The 23,275-nt window shown below is 45.4% G+C and overlaps 1 protein-coding gene across 1 annotated transcript in view; it reads right to left on the bottom strand.

The window, feature by feature from the left end:
* The window catches only part of LOC309702571 (uncharacterized protein), a 546,755-nt gene that overhangs the window by 90,920 nt on the left and 432,560 nt on the right, over window positions 1–23,275 (bottom strand). The window lies entirely within an intron of this gene.

Raw genomic sequence — 23,275 nt, 5'->3', positions numbered from 1 at the left:
GTTCACATGAGAGAGGAGACAGGCCAGAACCCGAAGCAACAAGAGAGAGCCTGCCAGACCAGAGTGGAGAAGCGGATCGGACCCCAACAAACGAAGAAATGATTTCACCGGTGGAAAGGATGGCACAACCGGCTTTCATTGAGCTGCCAACACCAGCAAGAGAAGAGCAGGCCCAGACCAGCAGGTCAAAACATTCCAAAGCAACGGCCAAGTCAGATACATGGGCAGGAGAAGTATTCGGACGAATGCTTGAAGCCCCGCAAGGGCTATTGGAAGTATTAAATACGCTGAAGGCCGTAAAGGACAAAATGACCAAAGCCACGGCAGAAGAGGAGAGCGACAATGATTCATCTACCTCAGAGGAGGAAGATGATGATGAAGACAAAGACAGAGGAGGAGTCACGTCAGAGCCAAGTACTGCCAGGAATCTTAGGTCAACAAAATTGAAAAAAGAACAGAGACAGAGGAGGCCTATTTTTAAGAGTTCAAAAGGCAAGGGAAAATTGGGACAGTGTAAAACTGTGACCAAAAGAGAAAAAGCTACGGGCCCTCATTATAATTTGCCTTTAGTGGCTGGTGCAAAAAATGAACCAGTGTACCGCGCATACAAAGTAAGAGATTTGGAGGCATTGGTTAAACAGCTTCCACCTATAACTGGAGGAGGAGCAAGGTGGTTGCGTGAATTAGGCAGGCTAACGGAAGGAGAAGAGCTTGCGATTGGTGATTTTCGCACCATTTCTGCGCAATGTATGCTCGGTGGTGGGCTAGCAGATGTAGAGGCCATAGCTCGCACAACTCGCTATGCAAATGATTTGCCTTATCCTGAAGTGCAATGTGCTTTGTCTGACGCAGTCCGTGAGAAGTACCCAACCCCTAACACAGGTGCCATACCTAAAATAATTTGGGACCCCCAAAACACACCTAGAGAGTTTTTAGAAAAAGCCAGAGATCAGTGGTTGTTAGAAACAGGTACTCATCCGGGTAGAGAAGGTGAACATCGAGCGTGGTTCCGTTCAGCGGTGCTGGCAGGGCTGCCAAACCAGGTCATAGAAGATCTAGAGAAAAATCCAGATTTTGCCGTAGCAGATTCGGTGCAGTGGGAAAGACACGTCTCACATCGTTTACAGCTGGAGCAGGACAGGGCGAACAAGCAGAAAAAAGAGTTGGAGGAGGCACAAGCGTCTCTGCTCAAACTACAGTTGGCGGAGGCCAGAAACAAAGCCTGTGAGAAGAAGAAAGAGGAAAAAGAAAAAACAGAAAAAATGATGATAGTTGCGACCCAGCCTGGTGCTGGGCCTGAATGGCCAGACAGTGGCCTGGGTCCCTGCACTAATGACGGATGGCCCGCCAATGCACCAAGGCAGAACCAACCCACAGGGAATTGGGGAACCGGTGGATCGAACAGAGGGCGTGGTGGCTCAGTGGGGGGAGTACAAAGAGCTCGTTACACGGGGAATCTCAGCAGGGCGCCTTGGAATGTCTGCTGGAGGTGTGGAGCAGAGGGTCATTGGATCAGAGATTGCCCAGAACGTCGGCAGAACTATCAATGAAGAGGCTACCAATCCCAGGCATGCGGAGCTCCGAGAGCAAGAGATGGCTATAGGGGAGCATATCAGGCCCCAAACCCGAGTGCAGCACCAGCCGCGCAATATCCAGTGGCTGACTGGAGAGAGGACCAGTACTGAAGAGGACCCGGAGGGACCAAACAGCATGGGAATGGCAGATCCCATGCTGTCAATGACTGTGGAAGGGACAGAATTGCCCTTTTTAGTAGACACTGGAGCAACATATTCAACCTTGAGAGCAGCACCAGACAGTGCAACGTTGTCCTGCCACACAGTGAGCGTGGTGGGTTTTTCCGGGATCCCAATCACTCTGCCAGTGACTGACCCAGCTTTGACAAAGCTGGGCAAGCAGACTTTGAAACACAACTATGTGGTGTCATCGCAAGCGCCAGTAAATCTCATGGGCAGGGACCTGCTCGTGAAGTTGGGCGCCACAATCACATGTTCAGCAGATGGATTATCTGTGACTCTGCCAGGAGGACAGCATTTCCCGTGCCTGGGAACAAATTCAAAGACTCAATATCTGCTTCAAGACTGTGAAAGAGCAAAAGCCGACATGTACTGGGGGAGACTAGTGACGGAGGACGTTCTGAGGCAGTTTCAGCTGTGGAGACCCTGGATAATGAGCTTGGCAGTTTACTCCCCTCCGCGCGACCCTTACCACGTCACCCTGTTTTATGATAAAGATAATGACGACACTTATCGTGAATTATTTCAGTCTGATCTTGAGGGTCAGACATGGAATGTGCAAACACATGACATCTACATCGGACCAGAAGGTGTAGCCGCGGCTGTGAAATTAACTGATGAACAACTGCTTTGGTACAATATGGGAGAAAATTCGGCACCCCACATTACATTGGCGGTCCACCAAGGTCTTGGTGCAGGTGATCTAGGTCCAATGGTCAGGCGAGCACTGGACGACACAGGGTGGCAAAGAACCCAAATTCCTAACTTATCTTATGCTCCAAATTGTAAAACCTATTGCATAACTTGTGCCTGTGATGATACAGTGATCTTGGAACATAAAGAAATTTCAAAAACACATGGTGAGGAGTGTGTAGATCATCCTCATGCAGTTGCTGCACTGTCAAATCTCCCCGACAGTCTATGGTCAAAAGGGCCCACGGATGTTGGCCTAGCTGAGTGTCCTCCTGTCTTGTTCCAGCTTAAGTCAAACACACCAATTAATAGACCACAGTATAAACACAAACCTGAAGCGGAGGAAGGAATTACAGAAACAATAGAAGGCCTGCTAAGGGCCGGGGTGTTAGAGCCCTCTCACTGACTGTGGAACACACCAATTCTACCAGTGGAAAAACATGGAACAGGAAAATACCGCATGGCACATGACTTGAGAGCCATTAATGAAATATTACTCTCTACCACTGCACCTGTACCAAATCCGTACACAGCTTTATCAGCTATCACGTGTGACCAAAAGTGGTTCACATGCATTGACTTGGCAAATGCATTCTTTTGTTTTCCTCTGCATGAGTCACTCAGAGACATTTTTTCATTCACATACAGAGGCCAACAAATCAGATACACACGTTTGCCACAAGGCTTTGCACTTTCTCCAGGCATTTTCAATCAGGTGCTTAAAGAAGCCCTGTCGTCATGTAATTTGCCTGATGATTGTACATTAATACAATATGTTGATGATCTTCTCATTGCAGCCCCATCAGCAGCGGATTGTACAGCGGCGTCGTTCGTTGTGTTGAATAGGTTGGCGGAATGCGGCTTTAAAGTAAGTAAAGAAAAGCTGCAGTTAGTTCGCCCTGAAGTGACCTTTTTGGGCCGGGTAATCGCACACAAATCAGTGGGCTTGATGAACACACACAGAGACCAAATTCTGACACACCCAAAACCGCGAACTGTGAGAGAAATGCTTTCTTTTCTTGGTTTAACAGGTTACAGCAGGCAGTTCATTCCGGATTACGCAGGCAAAACTGCCGCTTTAAGGGGCCTAATGAAGCAAGTTGGCGTTCGAAACCTTAAGGCTGAGTTGCCTTGGACGCCTGAAGCTGAAGCCGCATTTATTAGGGTAAAACAGGATTTGTCAAGGGCCTCAGATTTAGCCACACCCAATTATGATGAGCCGTTCTATTTGGATGTTTCTGAAACAAACTCAATTGTAAATGGAGTGTTGTTTCAGAAAAAAGGGGGGGGGGGGGGGGTAGAGATGTGCTCATGTATGTTAGTGTAAAACTACATCCAACAGAAGCAAAGCATCCTACATGCACACAACATGCAGCAGGGGTCGCTAAAATTATCCAAAAAACAGCACATGTAGTGAGAGAACACCCACTAAAAATACTTACTACACATACTATAGTGGCATACGTGAATTCACAAGCATTTTGTATGTCACCACGGGCACAACAGAGACTGAGCAAAGTCTTAGAGGCCCCAAATTTGACATTCACACATGAAGGAATTAACATGGCAGATTTAATGGGAGTAGGGGAACCACATGACTGCGCTAAAAGAGCACAGATTGAGGAAAAGATTAGAGAGGACCTGAAGGCCGAACCCATACCGGGAGCTGAGGACTGGTTTACCGATGGATGTTGCCACCGAGATGAAGGAGGACTGAAAGCAGGGTATGCGGTGGTTTGCAGAGTAGAAGGAGATTATCAGGTCAGAGAAAAAGGGAGAATTGAGGGAAAGCAGTCGGCCCAGAGAGCTGAAGTGATAGCCCTAGCTCGAGCCTTGAGACTAGCCAAGAACAGGAGAGTGAACATCTACACCGATTCGGCATATGCATTTGGAGCAGCGCATGTGGAGCTGCCTCAGTGGAAAAGAGCAGGATTCAGAACAGCAACCAATGCACCTATTTCCCACAAACATGAAATGGAGGAACTGGCAAAGGCCTTGGCTGACCCAGATGAGGTGAGCATCATAAAATGCAAAGCTCACTCCCAAGGAACCGGCATGGTGGAAAAAGGAAACCAGAGAGCAGACGAAGCCGCGAAGGAGGCCGCAGGCTACAAAGGACGGAGACAAATGATACAGGTAACTCCAGAAGAGGAGATATCTGTTGACCTGATTGAGGAAGTCAAACGGGCCCAGGAGGAGGCATCCCCAGAGGAAAACGGGGTGTGGAAAAACAAAGGAGCCTGGCAGGATGGACATCTGTGGAGGGGGCCAGACGGGCGCCCCGTGCTGACAGCCAAAATGGCAGAACAGAAGGTGGATGAAGCCCACGGACTTGCCCACGTGGGGATAGCCCAGATGGAAAGAAATTTGTGTCATTGGTGGCATCCTGAGCTGCGAGGAATGATAAGAGAAAAGGCCAGGATGTGCTTAATCTGTGGGGCACACAATCCTAAGCCGGCAGTAAAACCGGAAGTGGGTAAGTTTCGGCCCCCTGAGAGGCCGGGAGAGGAGATTGTTATTGATTTCACTGATATGATTGATTCCGGGCCTGGCGGTGTAAGATATTTGTTGGTGTGTGTAGATGCTCTGACCGGCTGGCCAGAGGCGTGGGCTACAAAAAAGGAGGATGCTAAGACTGTCATTAAGTGTTTAATCAATCATTACATTCCCCGTCATGGGTTCCCCAAAAGAATTAGATCAGATAATGGAACCCATTTTAAAAATCAAGATTTGGCAAAAGTAGAAAAAATGTTGGGCGTCCAGCATAAATTTGGAACAGTCTATCATCCTCAGTCTCAGGGAAAAGTAGAAAGAATGAACCTAAATTTGAAAAACAAATTGGAAAAAATCTGCGCGCAAACAGGGCTAAATTGGGTCGCAGCCCTGCCGGTTGCTTTGATGACCATAAGATGTTCTGTTAATCAATCCACAGGTTTTACACCATACGAGCTGCAAACCGGGAGACAGTTTCCGGCACCTTGGATGGTGGGCTCGGTTGAACGGGACAAAAAGGGGAACCGGTCCCATGCAGACTACTGGAACGAGTTAAAGGCGCTCGTGTCCAGTTTCACAAAACAGGCGGCTTGTAAAGGGCCCACAGGAGAAGGAGAGGTCCCGGACGCGAAGGCAGTGTGGCTGAGAGTCATCAAACGCAAGTGGAAGGAACCCCACTGGATTGGTCCATATGAGGTGTCGGCTCGGACGGCGACAGCAGTCCAACTGAAGGGGAAAGGCGAGACCTGGTATCACTGGACGCAGTGCGCGGCCGCGCACGAGGGCTTGGTGGGGAAGGATCAATCTCCACCCAACACAGGTGAAATTGAGAGGCAGAATAAACCCTCACACCTGTGCAACGGGCCGACCGGTGGTCTACCCGGAAGGTCGAAGAAAGAAGAGCAGCCTAGGAGGAGATCGCCGCGCCAACGAAAAGGAGCGGTACCATACTGAACACTTAGAACAAGAGAGAGGCTCTGATAAAGGGCTTTGAACTTTTTACTACACCATAACATTCACATACCACCATGCCATCACAACAATCAGACACTAGTGATGAAAGAAGAGTTTCAAAAGCCATCACAATGTTCAAAATTATTATGAGTTTGATGTCAATTATGTTGCTAATCATGGCTATTTGTTTTTTGATTTGTTTGTTGCAGACCGACCCGGGAAACCAGTCTGAGCACGGAGGCCATGCCAGTCCGGCGTTGTTGGATACACCAATTACATCACGCGTGATCTATAGTGATTTAAAGCTGCGGGCAAGAGTGAAGCGCGAGGTCTCTGGTAAAAAGGATGAGTGTCTCAGCACATATGGTGGTTTAGAATTAGATTATGTCATTGGCTCCACAACTTCTTTTACGTTTGATCTGTGTGATGTTGTTAATTGCAGGGATGTCGGCAGTGCCTGGAGGGGATATAATGTGTGGGTCTGTTGGGATTATTCAGTTAGTACGCACTGCTAGAGGGGAAATCGTCCTTATGGCAGCTGGTGCCGTAATTGGGACCAGGTAAGGGGTTACACTGGGCAAAATTGGGAACCGTTAGAATTAGGATCAGAAAACGAGCTTAAACTACAGAGGGATTTCAGCCCCTCTGGAAACGCGTTAACCTTATCATTGGGGAATTGGCATCGCAAACAATCTATGTATTTAATTTTGGGGGTGGAAACAGCGGGGGTTGATCCAAAAGGGTTAATTAAGGTTAATTTCCTAGAAAAAACGAATCGCGTACCGCCAGGTAGAGAAGAAAGGACCACTCGCGTGATTTCCAGTCCCACCAGCTCTGTTGCATCTTTGACAGGACTGGAGGGGAGCGGGTCGTCGGAAGCTACAACAGAAGAGCACGAACCAAGGGAGAGGCGAGTAGTGTCGGTGGACTACACCACCTTGAAACCTCAGGATTTGATTGAACGCGCTACCGGGTTCAGTGACAGTAACATCTGGCTGGACTGGATAGCCCAAAATGCTAGAGAACAAAAAGTGGCTAATTGTGTAGCTTGCGCTTCTGCAAGGCCGCGTTTATTTATAGAGCCTGCACCTCTGTATCCAGAGGATTCGTGGGGCTATAATTGTATGTTGCAAATAACTAGAGGAGCTGTGAATACGGGGAACTGCACTGTGTTGTCCAGTCTATTTCCCCCTATTGGCAAGCTCACGCAAGTAGGGCCGTTTATGCCCCGGAAAGATAATTATACGTGCTTTAAGTTTTCCACAGATAAAGTTAAATATCGGTTGGGGGAAATTGACCCCAGTTGGTGTTTGGTCACCCAGACGGGGAGGACCACCAACAATGTGAGTGATGCAGGCACCCTAATTGGGACTTGGGCTAAGAGCGGGCTGTATTACTATTGCGGGCACAGGACTCTACTGGTTCGTGTTCCTCTTGGGAGCGTGGGGACGTGCGCGATGGTGAGACTAGGAGCGCCACTTATGCTAATCGGAAATAAGGTAAAATCAATTCCCCCACACAATACGCGCACATTGGCAGCCAGGCGCAAAAGACACATTTTGAGGAAGAGAGGAATTCATGACACACACGCCTATGACCCTAGGATGAATTCCCCCACCTGGATCGACTCCATTGGAGTGCCCAGGGGGGTTCCAAATGAATTTAAACTTGTTGATCAAATAGCAGCCGGGTTTGAAAATATTCCAATAATTTCTGCTTTCTTTCCAGTGACCCCAAACAAGAATGTAGATAGGATTAACTATGTTCATTACAATGTGCTGAGGCTCTCTAACCTGACCAGAGACGGCATGGAGGGGTTGGCGGAGCAGGTGGGTCCGACCTCGTTAACCCTTTAAGACCTACCATAGAACCAAGTCCGCCAGAGCTTATATTATATTTTTACATGCTGTGGAGCCATTTTTGGGAGCATTTCAAGTTGCTATACATCAATACAACCATTATAGCCCAAACTTTAATAATATGTCTGCATTAGGTGCATAGTAATTACATAAATTGCAAAAAAGTGCAATAAACTACAAAAAAATTGAAAATCGTTTTTGTTTTTTTAACATATATTTCTAGTTAGAGAAATTTAAGAGGCTCATCCCTCAAAACTGTAAATACAAAAAAGTTGCACAAACTAGTTTCCCACCACAGGAAATTTATTTTGAGTGTCTTCATAGTTTTATTTTTGAAATACACCAATTTTATATACTGCAGGAAAAACGAAAATAAATATTATAGTGCAAATTTGCAAAATAACAGCATATGCATCAAAATAAACTATTTCCAGCAGTGCAATATTAGTCCTAAGCATCCCAGAAACGACACAGAAAGTCATAAACTCAAACATAACTTTTTAAAACACAAGTATAGGCTCATAAGGCCCCGATCGTAAAAAACTACATTTCCGCAAAATGACGTCACTTCCGGTTTTGGGCAGGTCATGCGGTCATGTGATAGTTCGCGCTGATGGACGTAGGAAGTGTTACAAACAGCTGATTGGATCGGCGAAGCGTGTTTCTGGAATATCATGTTTTTGTTGCTGCAAGTGATTTTTATGCAGTTTTTGCAAAGCTATATGTGGAAGGAAACTGTGACCTAGGACAAGCTGATGGCATAAGATGTAAGTACAACTCCTCCAGTTTCATATGCAAAAAAAATGATTGCGCTAGCTTACGTGGTTGCAGAGCTACCGGGATTTAAAAATAGTTACGCAAAACAGAGCGTGCCCGCTCCGATCGGCTGTAAAGGGTTAATGGGAGTGCAGAATAGAATGGCCCTTGATATGTTGTTAGCGGAAAAAGGGGGCATTTGTTCTATGTTTGGCGATCAGTGTTGCACCTTTATTCCAAATAATACTGCTCCAGATGGTTCGGTGACCAAGGCTCTGGAGGGCCTAAGGGACCTGTCTGAAAGTATGCATGATCATTCCGGTGTTGATAGTCCGTTGGAAGGCTGGCTGACCTCAGTGTTCGGACGGTGGAAGGGGGTTATCGCTTCGGTCATGTTTTCTTTGTCTGTTGTGGTGGGTATTATGGTTATTTGTTGTTGTTGTCTCATCCCTTGTGCCAGAAGAATGTTCAAAAGTATGTCTGTGAGGGCAGTGGACTCTGGAGTTATTACTCCAATGTCCATGATGCCAATGATGCATGTAGAACTGAATGTGTAGGCCAAGGAGGGACACAACTGTTTTGTGACCTCTGGATTCTCCAGAGGTCAACAGAGGGAATTGTAGAATAAGGAGGGGATGTTTTTCTCATTATCATTCATTATTTTAATATGGCATTATTAGTTCATCAGAAGTATATAACCAGCTTTGCATTAAACATAAATTGAAGTTTTTGACCTTATATTATTCTTTGCATTACAGTGATGGTTTTAACTTTAGTTTGATCTTTTCCTTACAGGTACCAGAATAATAACATGATTTTTCATTGTAGATGTAACCATGATCATTCCATACACATTGCAGTTTGTTGCTTATTCTAGAGTTGTGCTCAAGTTAATTAAAGGTTAAAAGCTACAGCCAGCGTGATGTCTGGCTGATCTATGGAGGGCAAAGGTTTTGAGCTTGGAAGGCCGCACGCGCTTACACAGCACTTATACGATGTTATTCTTGGTGATTTTGTGCTTAGTCATGTTTTAATATTTTTAAGTAGAAGTAGCTGATCCAGCAATATTCATTTAATATCATATGCTTGATTTAGAGCAATACACACTGATGGTCTTAATAAATGAAAGAGTCCTTGTAGCTACCATGTTGTGTCTTAGTAGGGGTACAGACGGTTCCAGGAGACGGGGGCAGTCAGCGTCTGCCCTCGGGAAGGAGATAATGTTATTTTTGTGTTAAATAAAATTGTCAACATTGATTGTATTACACCTGTCACTACGCATGAAGGGGCGTTCTAATACCCTGATTTCATAAAACTATGGTGATGTGTTTTTTGAGGTGAGATCTGAGACTGTCTGCATACAGTGTCCATCTCCCACGTGTGACCATTAAAATCATCGTTTGACTCAACCCGACCGGACCAGTGTTGTTATTGTGGGTTTTTCCTCTGGTGTCCATCCCCAATATTTTGAACTCGTAACACCCCCCACCCCCCTATCCAACCCCTGTGGCTTGTCACGTGCTCTAATGTTGTGATGTGGACATTAATGTGCTCTCTGTGCAGAGGAGTTTTTTTTTTTTTGTTTCCTGTTCTCTTGCTGTCCTCCCATAGGTGCCCAGCGTGAGAAGAGGTCTCTTTTTTTCCTCTTGTACCTTTCCCCATTGTTGTGTAATTTTTCAGTGTTATTCTCTGCAACGCTGCCGATCTCCGACTGTATTCCCATGTGATGTCTTTGTTGTGTGTGTAAGTCGGGGGGGGGGGGGGGGGGGGGGTCCTATTCCTCTACGGGGCAACCTGCATATGATCAATAAAGCATTATTCAACTTCAACTTCAACATAAACTTCCAGACCTCCGCCTTTTCTGGGACAGTCTGAGTGCTAAATGTTAAATCCATCAGTTGCTACGTTTTTATCCAGTAAAGATTTGGAAAGTCTCAGAAACAACAATGATACCAGCACCGCTTGAACAGGCCCAGATTCCAATCATATCCATGTTAGGAAGCACACGACGTGATGCACGTGTAACCCAGACAGTTTTTAACATCTGCTGGTGTTTCACATTCAGCCAGAGGCCCAGGGTTAGGTTGGATACCAGACAATAATAAAAGCATCGTTATTAGACTCTAGAGCTCGTTTATAGCTGACACCACATGTAGAGTTTAAGTTCACACAGAGACGATGACATTTTTCTAAAACCAGCAAACAATAAACAAGAAATGTAACAAGAGTTTCAGAAGAAGCTGTTTTACAGAGAAATGATTCCCTGAAGACAAAATTATTATTATCATCTTTATTTCTCCAGGTGAAAATTTAATTGAGATTAAAAATGTTGTTTTCAAGAGAGACCTGGCATCATGGCAGAAAGAGTCAGAAATACATCATAATTCAAACAAATACAAAATAGGAAAAACATCCTACATAAACTTCATAAAGTTTCATTAACAGACTTTGAACAATGGACTTCAAACTTCCCCCCAAAACAACAGAAACACATTTGAAGATAATGAATGACATTTATCCCTCTAAAGAAGGACTTAGACTACGATTTAATATGAATGAGAACATGTTCATAAATGGATGCAACCAAAGATTTCATCAATCCCTGATTTAGAGACAACAGAACATTTGGTTTGATTTCACAAGATAAGAATGACGACTGAGTTGGAAGATTGTTTTATGTTTAGTCAAATCTTTCATACATAAAGTCGGATTACAAAATCATCCCCTAAATTTGTTGTTTTATTCAAGGAATTGAAATTATAGAGAAAATCTGGGAAATGACTTAAAGAAAACAAACCACAAAAACTCTATGATGCTCTAAACCCCCTGGTTTAGGTCGGCAAAACTTTACTAGATCCGCCCCTGCACAGTTACCAGCTGTCAGCTACTTAGAAAAGGATCCTGGTGTTATTTGTCTCTCAGAAACAGCTCATAACTTCCCATCAACTCGTTCATGTCACCTAAAAGTTAAACCTGTTTCTCCATCACCTGTTCAGCTCTGATGATTCAGTAAGGACATCTCCTGGTTTCATCTTCATGTTTCCCTCTCACCGCATATCCAAACCGATATCATGACCAGCAGCTTTACAGCTGTGGCTCCAGCAAACATCAGCTGATACTAGAAAATAATATTAAATAAATTCTAACAACAGCTGATCAAGCTTAAACGTGCTGCTGTTGTTTAGCGCGACATCCGCTGGTTTCGTCTTTCTGGCGCAAAGTGGATGATAAAAAAACAAGAGAGAAAAGCCGATCAGCTGATCATTGATCAGTTTCATGATTGAAGTAGCAACAGGAGAGGGAGGGGAGAGAATGACAGTGTAAAGACACAGAATAAATCCAGCTTTGTGTCTTTTCCATTCTAGCTGAAGTCTGGGACAAACTGTGTTCCTTCTCAGCTCAACACGAAAGGCGTAATATTTTCTCTGAATACGAGACGATTCTGTTTTTTACAGGACGGTTGGAAACTCTACTAAAATAAAGTTCACTATCAGTAACATCATAGCACCACCCAGCTGTAGAGAAACTCCGTCATGCTAGCTAGTACGCAGTACGAGTTATTGTAACTGACTGTAAAAAGTCAGCACAAGGAAAATAAACTCCACCTAAACTTGGTGAGATCAAATATATTTTCCTTTGGATTTGTTTTCTTCCCATTTGTGGCTTTAATGTAGTGTTACATCCTGTTTGTTTGCTTCCATCTGTATACATGTCCAGATTCACTGTTATGTTTCTATTCTTACATTGCTGTGTGATCACTGTTCCCTCTGCTGACTGATGTGACCTTTTGTATCTTACACTGATACTTGTCATATTTGTATCTGCGCCCAAATATAAAAAGTTTTCCATGCTAAAACACAGCTCCACCTCCTGCAGTTCTCCCTCTGAACCACTAGATGTCTCTGTTATCTAAATGAAGACGTGCAGCACAGCAACCACAGCAGCGCTCAGATCACACGTGTCCTGTTATTATGTATAAAAGCATGAAACAGGTGAGACAGGTGGGATCAATATTAATGTTGTGGAAATATATGAAAGAGCAACAGAAGAGTGAAAACATTTCGTGTTTCTAGAAAGATCTTTCAGCTCACAGCTGCTCACAGACTGTATTTACAAGTGACAAACTGCAACTCTACAGTACATCTACAGTATATATCAAATATATTCTGTATTCAAATCTATTGAGTGATGTTTGAAAGTCTTTCCAGGTGAGTTTGATCCAGGAGGGTCTGAAGCCAGAGTCAGACAGAGACTGTGCAGAGACTGTAGAAGGACAGAGCAGCAGCAGAGCAGTCCAGATACACTGATGATCCTCTGTCAGATCCAGAGGGACACACAGGGATGATGCTGGACTCTACATTGTGTCTGACAGTGGAGCTGTTCTCAGAGCAGTTCACTCTGCAGCACTGACAGTCATCTGCACTTCTTCTCATTCCTCTGTCAGTCACTGCTGGATGAAGCTCTCCTCTCCACCTCCCAGTAACATGGCCCATTCAGAGCGTCTCTACACACAAGCTGCTGCTGCTGCTTCAACCTCTCTGGATCATCAGGACACAGCTCCTCCTCTCAGCACACACACCGTCCTGTTTACCATCATCAGCTCCACCTGCAGAGAGAAGAAGGAAGAGCAGAGGAGATAAACGAGTGTTTCCAGAGACTCTTCATCAGCTGTCAGTCAGTGATGCAGCACATCCAGTATAAAGAGCAGCAGGGACTTCAGTGCTGGGACTGTACTAGGACTCATTGTTGCTTCACTTTTTCTAATCTTTGGATTTTTATTGAAGTTGCTGAAAATGTTTTTCCCTCCTAGTTTGAGTTTGGACTTTCATTCATTAGAAGAACCTTGGTGTGTCCACTCTGAGCTCTGTAGGAACCCCAACAACAAGCCCAACAATCCAGATGGACGGTTCCAGCTGTTAACTGGAGGAATTCCATCCAAACATCTGCTCTCACTAAATTCTTCCTCACCTACAGACTGTGTTCTTCACTGCTTTAAACTTGGAAATGAATGCAGTCATTGGTCTGCGTGCTGCTTTGTTCAGAGAGCTGATTGGCTGTTGACAGCGTTCGATCAGAGCGTGTCAGCCGTTACTATGGTGACCATAAAGGTGACAAAAAGGCAGAAACAGGAAGTGTTTGTGGCCAATCCTGAAGCCTGTCACCATTCTCCTCTCACAGCTTCACTGAGAAGCTGCAGCTTTACAGGAAACACTGGATCTTTGTTTCATACTGACTGTGTTTAGTACAATACTGCTGACAGCACCACCCACTCACTCAATCACTCTACTGACCTCAGAGTCTCCAGTCTGTAGTCTGGACTCTGCTGAAGATCAGACAGCTGCTTCACATCTGGATCCTTCAGGTTGTTTCCTCTCAGGTCCAGCTCTCTCAGATGGGAGGGGTTGGACTTCAGTGCTGCTGCCAGATAATCACAGCTGATCTCTGACAAACCACAGAGCCTCAATCTGTATAAAGAATGAAAGATGTAAGTTTATTAGACAAAGTGTGAGCTTGAAATCATTCAGTGTTTCATCATCTGTTCAGAGCTGAAGAAGGTTCAGAATGTAGAAGTTTAGAAAATGGAAACTCCAAACAGCTGAAGCCAACAGGAAGCAGCTTCAAACAGGAAACTGTGCAGAGTTTCAGACTATATGTCCTGATGCAGCCAGTTGGATTTTGGAGATTTGAATCTCTGTTCTGTGACTAAGTCCTTGAATCATTTCTTCCAGTTGGTCCAACAAGACAGACTAAGTATTGGACATGTGTTGTGGCTCCATTAGGGGAGCTCCTAAATGTGATGTGATGGCCCCTCTGGGTCTGTCAGGTCACAGGACTGAAGAGAGCTCAAACTGGGAACACAGTTGTTCCAGTCTGGACCAAAGACTCTATACTGGGAGAAGAAAAAGATTGAGGCACAGAAACTTGTTGAAAGAGAGACAAAGCAGCTAAAATCAGGTGTAAAAGTAAAGCAGAGGATGAGCTGAATAAAGGACACTCAAGGCTGGCTTGGAAAGGAATGAAGTCCATGGTGGGGATGCAGAACAAGGAGCAAAGATGAATGTGATGCTGAATCAGCAGAAGACTTGGACTCATTTGATTCCAGCTTTGATATCATTGATTTCAATGAAGAGCTTTGTGATTGTAGCAAAGGGCTGGTAGCTCTGAGAGTCCCACTGATGAGGTGATTGTGTGGAAATCTCTTAGTGGAACCAAAGAGAGAAAAAGCCCTGGTCCTGATGCTGTGGGAGGGAAATGATTGAAGTGTGCTGTGAGGAACTGACTGGGAGGTTTTCACACATTTTCCAGTCCTCCTTGGAACAACAGGAAGTTCCCAGCATATGGAAACAAAGGTTAAGTGTCCTATGGCACTCAGTGATGATGGTGCTGTGGCCCCACCACCTCCACGCACTAGTGCCTTAAAGCAAGAAGGTTGTAAGTTGAAGCTTGTTGGCATTTCTGTGGAGGTTGGATGTTCTCCCACAGTCCAATGAAATGCTGCTTAGGTTCACTGGTGCTTCTAAATTGGCTGTAGGTGTGGATGTGGCGCTGTCACTTGGTGTTCGCTCGCTCTGTGGTAGAGTATCACTTCCTGTTCCTGCTCAAACACAGTGGTGTTTCTGAGTAGCTTATTTGCTTAGCAATTTAATTAACAACTTTTAAATACATTCTTCTTTCATAGTATAATCTTCACGTGCTTCATCCGAAGCACACTTTCTGTGTACTCACTACCTAATTTATAGCCAAAGTATTCAATCACTGTCTCTGCACTGTCTCGCTAGCTTAGCTTAGCTCGTAGCCGACTCATTAGCACCATGGCTACTTCACCTGTCCCTCCTGCACTTTCTTGCTCATTGTGTCAGATGTTTAGTTACTCCTCGGCTTCCTTTAGCAGTAATGATATCTGTAATAAATGTAGCATATTTGCAGCCCTGAGGCCAGGATTACTGAATTGGAGACTCGGCTTCGCACCCTTCATTCACCCACAGCTAGCCAGGCCCCTGTAGCTGGTGCAGCCGAAAATAGCGTAGGCCCCGCTAGCTGTTCCCCGGCAGGTCCCAAGCAGCTGGGGAATCAGGGCGGCTGGGTCACGGTGAGGAGGAAGCATAGTCCTAAACAGAAGCCCCAGGTACACCACCAACCCGTTCATGTGTCTAACCGTTTTTCCCCACTCGGCGACACACCCGCCGGGGGTCAAACTCTGGTAATTGGCGATTCTGTTCTCAGACATGTGAAGCTAGAGACACCGGCAACCATAGTCAATTGTCTTCCAGGGGCCAGAGCAGGCGACATTGAAGGAAATTTAAAACTGCTGGCTAAGGGTAAACGTAAATTCAGTAAAATCATAATTCACGTCGGCAGTAATGACACCCGGTTACGCCAATCGGAGGTCACTAAAATCAATATTGAATCGGTGTGCAACTTTGCTAAAACAATGTCGGACTCTGTAGTTTTCTCTGGTCCCCTCCCCAATCAGACCAGGAGCAGTGTTGGGACTAACGCGTTATTAAGTAACGCGTTACAGTAACTACGTTATTATTGTGGTAATGAGCACGGTAACTAGTTATTATGCCAAAATCAGGAACGCGTTACTCGTTACTGGGATTTAGATAGGGTCGTTACTCGTTACTTCGTGTGGTGGCTATCGCGGAGCTTCCACAGATTCAGTAACATTAGCAAGTGGTGGAGGCCAGCAGGTGGATGAAGGAAAAGGGACGCAGAAGGAAAAGAGACCCGAGGCGGCCGCCGGTCCAAGTGTGAACTGAACTTCAGGTAAGAAGTTATGACCTGCAGTCTATCTGGGTCAGATATAAACCAAGTTTAGGTGGAGTTTATTTTCGTTATTCTGACTTTTTCCGTACTGCGTGCTAGCTAGCATGACGGAGTTTCTATACACCTGGGTGGGTGCTATGAAGTTAATGATGTTGAACTTTATTTTGTTCATAAGTTATTAGAGTTGCCAACCGTCCCGTCTGGTATTCATAGAAAATATTACGCGTTTCTTATTGAGGTGAAAAGGAACAGTTTGTCCCGTAATTCAGCTACAATGAAAAAGGCACAAAGCTGGAGTTATTCTGTGTCTTTGCTGCACAGCTGCCTCTTCTTTTATTCTCCCCCTCCCTCTCCCGTTTCTACTTCAATCATGAAAACTGATCAATGATCAGCTGATCAGCTTTTCTCTCTTGTTTGTTTATCGCTCACTTTGCGCCGAAAGAGGAAACCAGCGGATGTCGCGCTAAACAACAGCAGCACGTTTAAGCTTGATCAGCTGTTGTTAGAATTTATTTAATATTAATTTCTAGTATCAGCTGATGTTTGCTGGAGCCACAACTGCAAAAAAGCTGCTGGTCATGATATTGGTTTGGTTATCTGGTGAGAGGGAAACATGAAGATGAAACCAGGAGATGTCCTTACTGGATCATCAGAGCTGAACAGGTGATGGAAAAACAGGTTTACCTTTTAGGTGACATGAATGAGTTGATGGGAAGTTATGAACTGTTTCTGAGAGACAAATAACACCAGGATCCTTTTTTAGGTAGCTGACAGCTGGTAACTGTGCAGGTGCGGATCTAGCAAAGTGTTGCCAGGGGGGCAGGTAGGGCATTAACAGGGAGAGGGGGGCACAAAGAAATACTTTTCTTTCTTATTCTCATTTAAAATGTCTATCTTTTACAAAATAATTATCTGAATCTTACAACAAACGATTGATAGATTGATGCATATATACCATCAAAACAGTGTACATCACTGTCACAACAGCGTTTATTTTCATTCAAAGGCTTTATGATTTTTCCTATAATGGTGTATCTCTGGTCAAAATGCCCAGGACGATTTTTTTGTCCCAGTCCAGCTCTGTATGCAGCTCATCTGCAGTCTGGTGTTACCTACATCTTCCTATTCAGAAGGCAGAATTTCCGAGTTCTGAGTACAATCGAAAGCATCACGACTGCAGTTTTTGTGTTGGATGTAAAAGGCGCACATGACACTGTGACGTAGGCTAGAATCATGGCAGCAGTCAATGACGGTCCAGGCGTGGGATTTCTCTCGTGGAAATATGCACATTATCTTTTCCTTTCTATTGGTAGGTGGCACAGTGCACTTGTGGCAAGTAAGCAAGCTAGAAGACTGGCAAAGTTATGGAAGAAACACATTAACAAGAGAATTCTGAGTAAAACCAAAGTTACTTTCCCTAGTAACTAGTTACTTTGAAAGTAACGAGTAACTTGAAGTAACTGAATTACTTTTGAGAGAAGTAACTAGTAATGTAACTAAGTTACTATTTTAAAGTAACTTACCCAACACTGGTAATGACTTCATGAACTTCTTCACAAATAAAATTTTTATCATTAGAGAAAAAATTACCAATAATCATCCCACAGATGTAATATTATCTACAGCTACTCTTAGTACTATTGATGTTAAGTTAGACTCTTTTTCTCCAATTGATCTTTCTGAGTTAACTTCAATAATTACTTCCTCCAAACCATCAACGTGTCTTTTAGACCCCATTCAAACAAAAATGCTCAAAGAAGTCCTGCCATTAATTAATGCTTCGATCTTAAATATGATCAACCTATCTCTAATAATCGGCTATGTACCACAGGCCTTCAAGCTGGCTGTAGTTAAACCTTTACTCAAAAAGCCATCTCTAGACCCAGCAGTCTTAGCTAATTATAGGCCAATCTTCAACCTTCCTTTCATATCAAAAATCCTTGAAAGAGTAGTTGTCAAACAGCTAACTGATCATCTGCAGAGGAATGGTTTATTTGAAGAGTTTCAGTCAGGTTTGAGAGCTCATCACAGCACAGAAACAGCTTTAGTGAATGTTACAAATGATCTTCTTATGGCCTCTGACAGTGGACTCATCTCTGTGCTTGTCCTGCTAGACCTCAGCGCAGCATTCGATACTGTTGACCATAATATCCTATTAGAGCGATAAAAACATGCTGTAGGTATTACAGGTACTGCGCTGCAGTGGTTTGTATCATATCTATCTAATAGACTCCAATTTGTGCATGTAAATGGAGAGTCCTCTTCACACACTGAGGTTAATTATGCAGTTCCACAGGGTTCAGTGCTAGGACCAATTCTGTCCCCCCAAGATGGCGCCGCGTATGGATGCCCTGGTGCTTCAGTGCGCTACTTTTGTTTTGTTTTTGTGCATTTCTTCTGTGTCTGGGCACTCCTCTGGATACTCTTACACCAGAGAAGAGCTCCTTAACTGCAGGACTACAACGCCTGTGGATTTATTTCCAATATTTGTCGCATCTGCGGCAGATTTACTGCAGACTCTGATCAGGAAAGTGAGACGTCGAAAGAGAGGTAAGCGGGCCGGCGTACTCGTGCGTTTGAGGAGACGCGGACTGAGAACGGCCCTTCCTGGGATCTTCCTTTCCAATGTACGCTCACTCGGGAATAAGATAGACGAACTGGCCCTGATGAGAAGCATGAACAGAGACTTTGCCTCCTCCTGTGTCTTATGTTTTACGGAGTCGTGGCTCAGTGAGGACATCCCGGACTGCGCGCTCAAGCTGGAGGGCTTTCATCTGCTGCGCGCGGACCGGCAGGCCGCTCTCTCCGGTAAAACCAAAGGTGGAGGTGTCTGCTTCTACATCAATAGTGGCTGGTGCACAGATGTAACAGTGATTGCTCAGCACTGCTCTCCCTCTCTGGAATACCTTTTTATTCACTGCAAACCGTTTTATTCTCCGCGGGAGTTTGCTTCATTCATCCTGGCCGCTGTTTACATCCCGCCAGACGCGGATGCACAAGCAGCTCAGTGCGCACTCGCAGAGCAGATTCTCCACATGGAGCGGACATACCCGGACTCTCTCATCATTGCTCTTGGGGACTTTAACAAAGCCAATCTGTGCCATGAGCTTCCGAAATACAAGCAGTATATTAAATGCCCGACCAGAGAGGAGAGGACATTGGACCACTGCTACAGCACGATCAGCGGGGCCTATCGCGCAGTGCCCCGCGCTTCACTCGGACTTTCTGACCACGTCATGATCCACCTGATCCCCACGTACAGACAGAGGCTGAAGCTCTCCAAACCTGTCGTGAGGTCCAAAAAACTGTGGAGCAACGAGGCTGTGGAGGAGCTTCGTACGTGTTTGGAGACCACAGACTGGGACACAATGAAGGCTGCTTCTAACAGCTTGGACGAGTTTACGGACACTGTCACCTCCTATATCCACTTCTGTGAGGACAGCATTGTGCCATCACGCACCAGGGTGAGTTATAACAATGACAAACCCTGGTTTACTCCTAAACTCAAGAAGCTGTGGCTGGAAAAGAGAAAGGCGTTCAGAAGCGGAGACAGGGACCGCTACAAAGAGGCCAAGTACAGGTTCACTAAAGAAGTGGACATTGCCAAACATCAGCACTCTGAGAAGATGCAGCAGCAGATCTCAGAGAATGACTCGGCCTCTGTGTGGAAAGGTTTTAGGAATATCACAAACTACAAGCCTAAAACCCCCCACTCCACTGATGACTTGCTCTTGGCCAACACCCTTAACGACTTCTATTGCCGTTTTGACGAGCCATCAGGCAGCCTTCACACCTCCAACGGCCCCAACAATAGAGGCACTCTGGACACTCATTCCCCCACCTCTCCCCCCTCCATAGAGCCATCACCACCTTCAAACTGTTCACCTGCAACACCCGCCTCCTCACCCCACACAAAAGAGGATTTCACACCACCTCCTCCCACCACAACTCTTCATATTCATGAAGCAGATGTGAGGAAGCAGTTTAGGAGTCTGAATGCTCGGAAAGCTCCCGGCCCAGACGGTGTGTCTCCTGCCACCCTCAGACACTGTGCAAACGAGCTGGCCCCAGTGTTTTCTGGCATTTTCAACTCCTCACTGCAGGCATGTCATGTGCCTGCCTGCTTCAAGTCCTCTACCATAATCCCTGTCCCCAAGAAACCTAGGATCACTGGACTAAATGACTACAGACCCGTGGCTCTGACATCTGTGGTCATGAAGTCATTTGAGCGCCTGGTTCTCTCCTATCTCAAGACCCTCACGGCCCCCCTCCTGGACCCCCTGCAGTTTGCATATAGAGCCAACAGGTCTGTAGACGACGCCATCAACATGGCCCTACACTTCATCCTGCAGCATCTGGACTCCCCAGGAACCTACGCCAGGATCCTGTTTGTGGACTTCAGTTCTGCCTTCAACACCATCCTTCCAGACCATCTCCGAGGCAAGCTTTCCCAGATGAATGTGCCTGATCCCATCTGCCGGTGGATCACTGACTTCCTGACGGACAGGAAGCAGCATGTGAGGCTGGGAAAGAATGTCTCGGTCTCCCGGACCATCAGCACCGGCTCCCCTCAGGGCTGTGTTCTTTCTCCTCTGCTCTTCTCCCTGTACACCAACTGCTGCACCTCCACCCACCAGTCTGTCAAGCTAATCAAGTTCGCAGATGACACCACCGTTATTGGGCTCATCTCGGACGGGGATGAGTCTGCCTACAGGAGGGAGGTTGAACGTCTGGTGACCTGGTGCAGCCACAACAACCTGGTGCTGAATGCCCAGAAGACAGTGGAGATTATTGTGGACTTCAGGAAGCACACAGCCCCACTCCCCCCCCATCATCCTGACTGACACCCCCATCACCTCTGTGGACTCATTCCGCTTCCTGGGTACCACCATCACCCAGGACCTGAAGTGGGAGCCCACCATCACCTCCGTCATCAAGAAAGCCCAGCAGAGGATGTACTTCCTGAGGCAGCTGAAGAAATTCAACCTGCCAACACGGACGATGATGCAGTTCTACACTGCAATCATCGAGTCCATCCTCACCTCCTCCATCACCGTGTGGTACGCTGGAGCCACTATCAGGGACAAACAGAGACTGCAGCGTGTTGTGCGCTCTGCTGAGAAGGTGATTGGCTGCAGACTCCCATCTCTGCAGGACCTGTACACCTCCAGGACACTGCGGCGTGCAGCCCGGATCTCAGCTGACCCTTCTCACCCTGGACACAGTCTGTTTGACCTGCTCCCCTCAGGCAGGAAGCTCCGGTCCATTCGCACCAGAACCTCTCGCCATAAGAACAGTTTTTTCCCCTCTGCTGTTGGTCACATGAACAATAACCATATGACTGTCCCCGCCACTAACACATGACCCTACGCTGTGTCACTGCATCATTTCATGTTTGGCACTGATCACCACCTGCACTCATGTATATATCGTTCTACGTAGCACTCATAATTCTTATTCCCATGTATATATCTCATGTATATCTCATGCACATATCTTTCTACATAGCACTTTTAATTCTTATTCTTACTTTTATTTATTTTTTTCATGTCTATTTAAGTGCTATTTATGACACTATGTTTGCACTGAAGCACCGCAGCAATTTCCTAATGTTGTAAACCTCAACATCTGGCAATAAACCCCATTCTGATTCTGATTCTGATTCTGATTATACATGCTTCCCTTAGGCAGTATCATTAGAAGACATAGCATACATGTTCACTGCTATGCTGATGACACCCAGCTCTATCTGTCCATGAAGCCAGATAACACACACCAATTAGTTAAACTGCAGGAATGCCTTAAAGACATAAAGACCTGGATGGCCGCTAACTTTCTGCTTCTTAATTCAGATAAAACTGAGGTTATTGTACTCGGCCCTGAAAAGCTTAGAAATATGGTATCTAACCAGATTCTTATTCTGGATGGCATTACCTTGGCCTCCAGTAACGCTGTGAGGAACCTTGGAGTCATTTTTGACCAGGACATGTCCTTCAACGCACATATTAAACAAATATGTAAAACTGCTTTCTTCCATTTGCGCAACATCTCTAAAATTAGAAATATCCTGTCTCAGAGTGACGCTGAAAAACTAGTTCATGCATTTATTACTTCCAGGCTGGACTACTGTAATTCATTATTATCAGGATGTCCAAAAAACTCGCTGAAAAGCCTTTAGCTGAAGCATTTTGGATTAGCTGGAGTCCTGACAGGGACTAGAAAGAGAGAGCAGATTTCTCCTGTTTTGGCTTCCCTTCATTGGCTTCCTGTTAAGTCCAGAATTGAATTCAAAATCCTGCTCCTCACATACAAGGTCTTAAATAATCAGGCCCCATCTTATCTTAATGACCTTGTAGTACCATATCACCTTATTAGAGCACTTCGCTCTCGCTCTGCAGGCCTACTTGTTGTTCCTAGAATATTTAAAAGTAGAATGGGAGGGAGAGCCTTCAGTTTTCAGGCCCCTCTTCTGTGGAACCAGCTTCCAGTTTGGATTCGGGAGACAGACACTATCTCTACTTTTAAGATTAGGCTTAAAACTTTCCTTTTTGCTAAAGCATATAGTTAGGGCTGGACCAGGTGACCCTGAATCCTCCCTTAGTTATGCTGCAATAGATGTAGGCTGCCGGGGGATTCCCATGATGCATTGAGTTTTTCCTTTCCAGTCACCTTTCTCACTCACTATGTATTAATAGACCTCTCTGCATTTAATCATATCTGTTATTAACCTCTGTTTCTCTTCCACAGCATGTCTTTATCCTGTCTTCCTTCTCTCAGCCCAACCGGTCGCAGCAGATGGCCGCCCCTCCCTCAGCCTGGTTCTGCCAGAGGTTTCTTCCTGTTAAAAGGGAGTTTTTCCTTCCCACTGTCGCCAAAGTGCTTGCTCATAGGGGGTCATATGATTGTCGGGTTTTTTTCTGTATCTATGAAGCGCCTTGAGGCGTCTTTTGTTGTGATTTGGCGCTATATAAATAAAATTGAATTGAATTGAATTGA

This window comes from Aulonocara stuartgranti, assembly GCF_965226115.1.
Source record: "Aulonocara stuartgranti genome assembly, chromosome: 3".
Lineage (NCBI taxonomy): Eukaryota > Metazoa > Chordata > Actinopteri > Cichliformes > Cichlidae > Aulonocara > Aulonocara stuartgranti.
The sequence above is the reverse complement of the archived record's forward strand: the minus strand, read 5'-3'. Positions and strand labels throughout refer to the sequence as shown.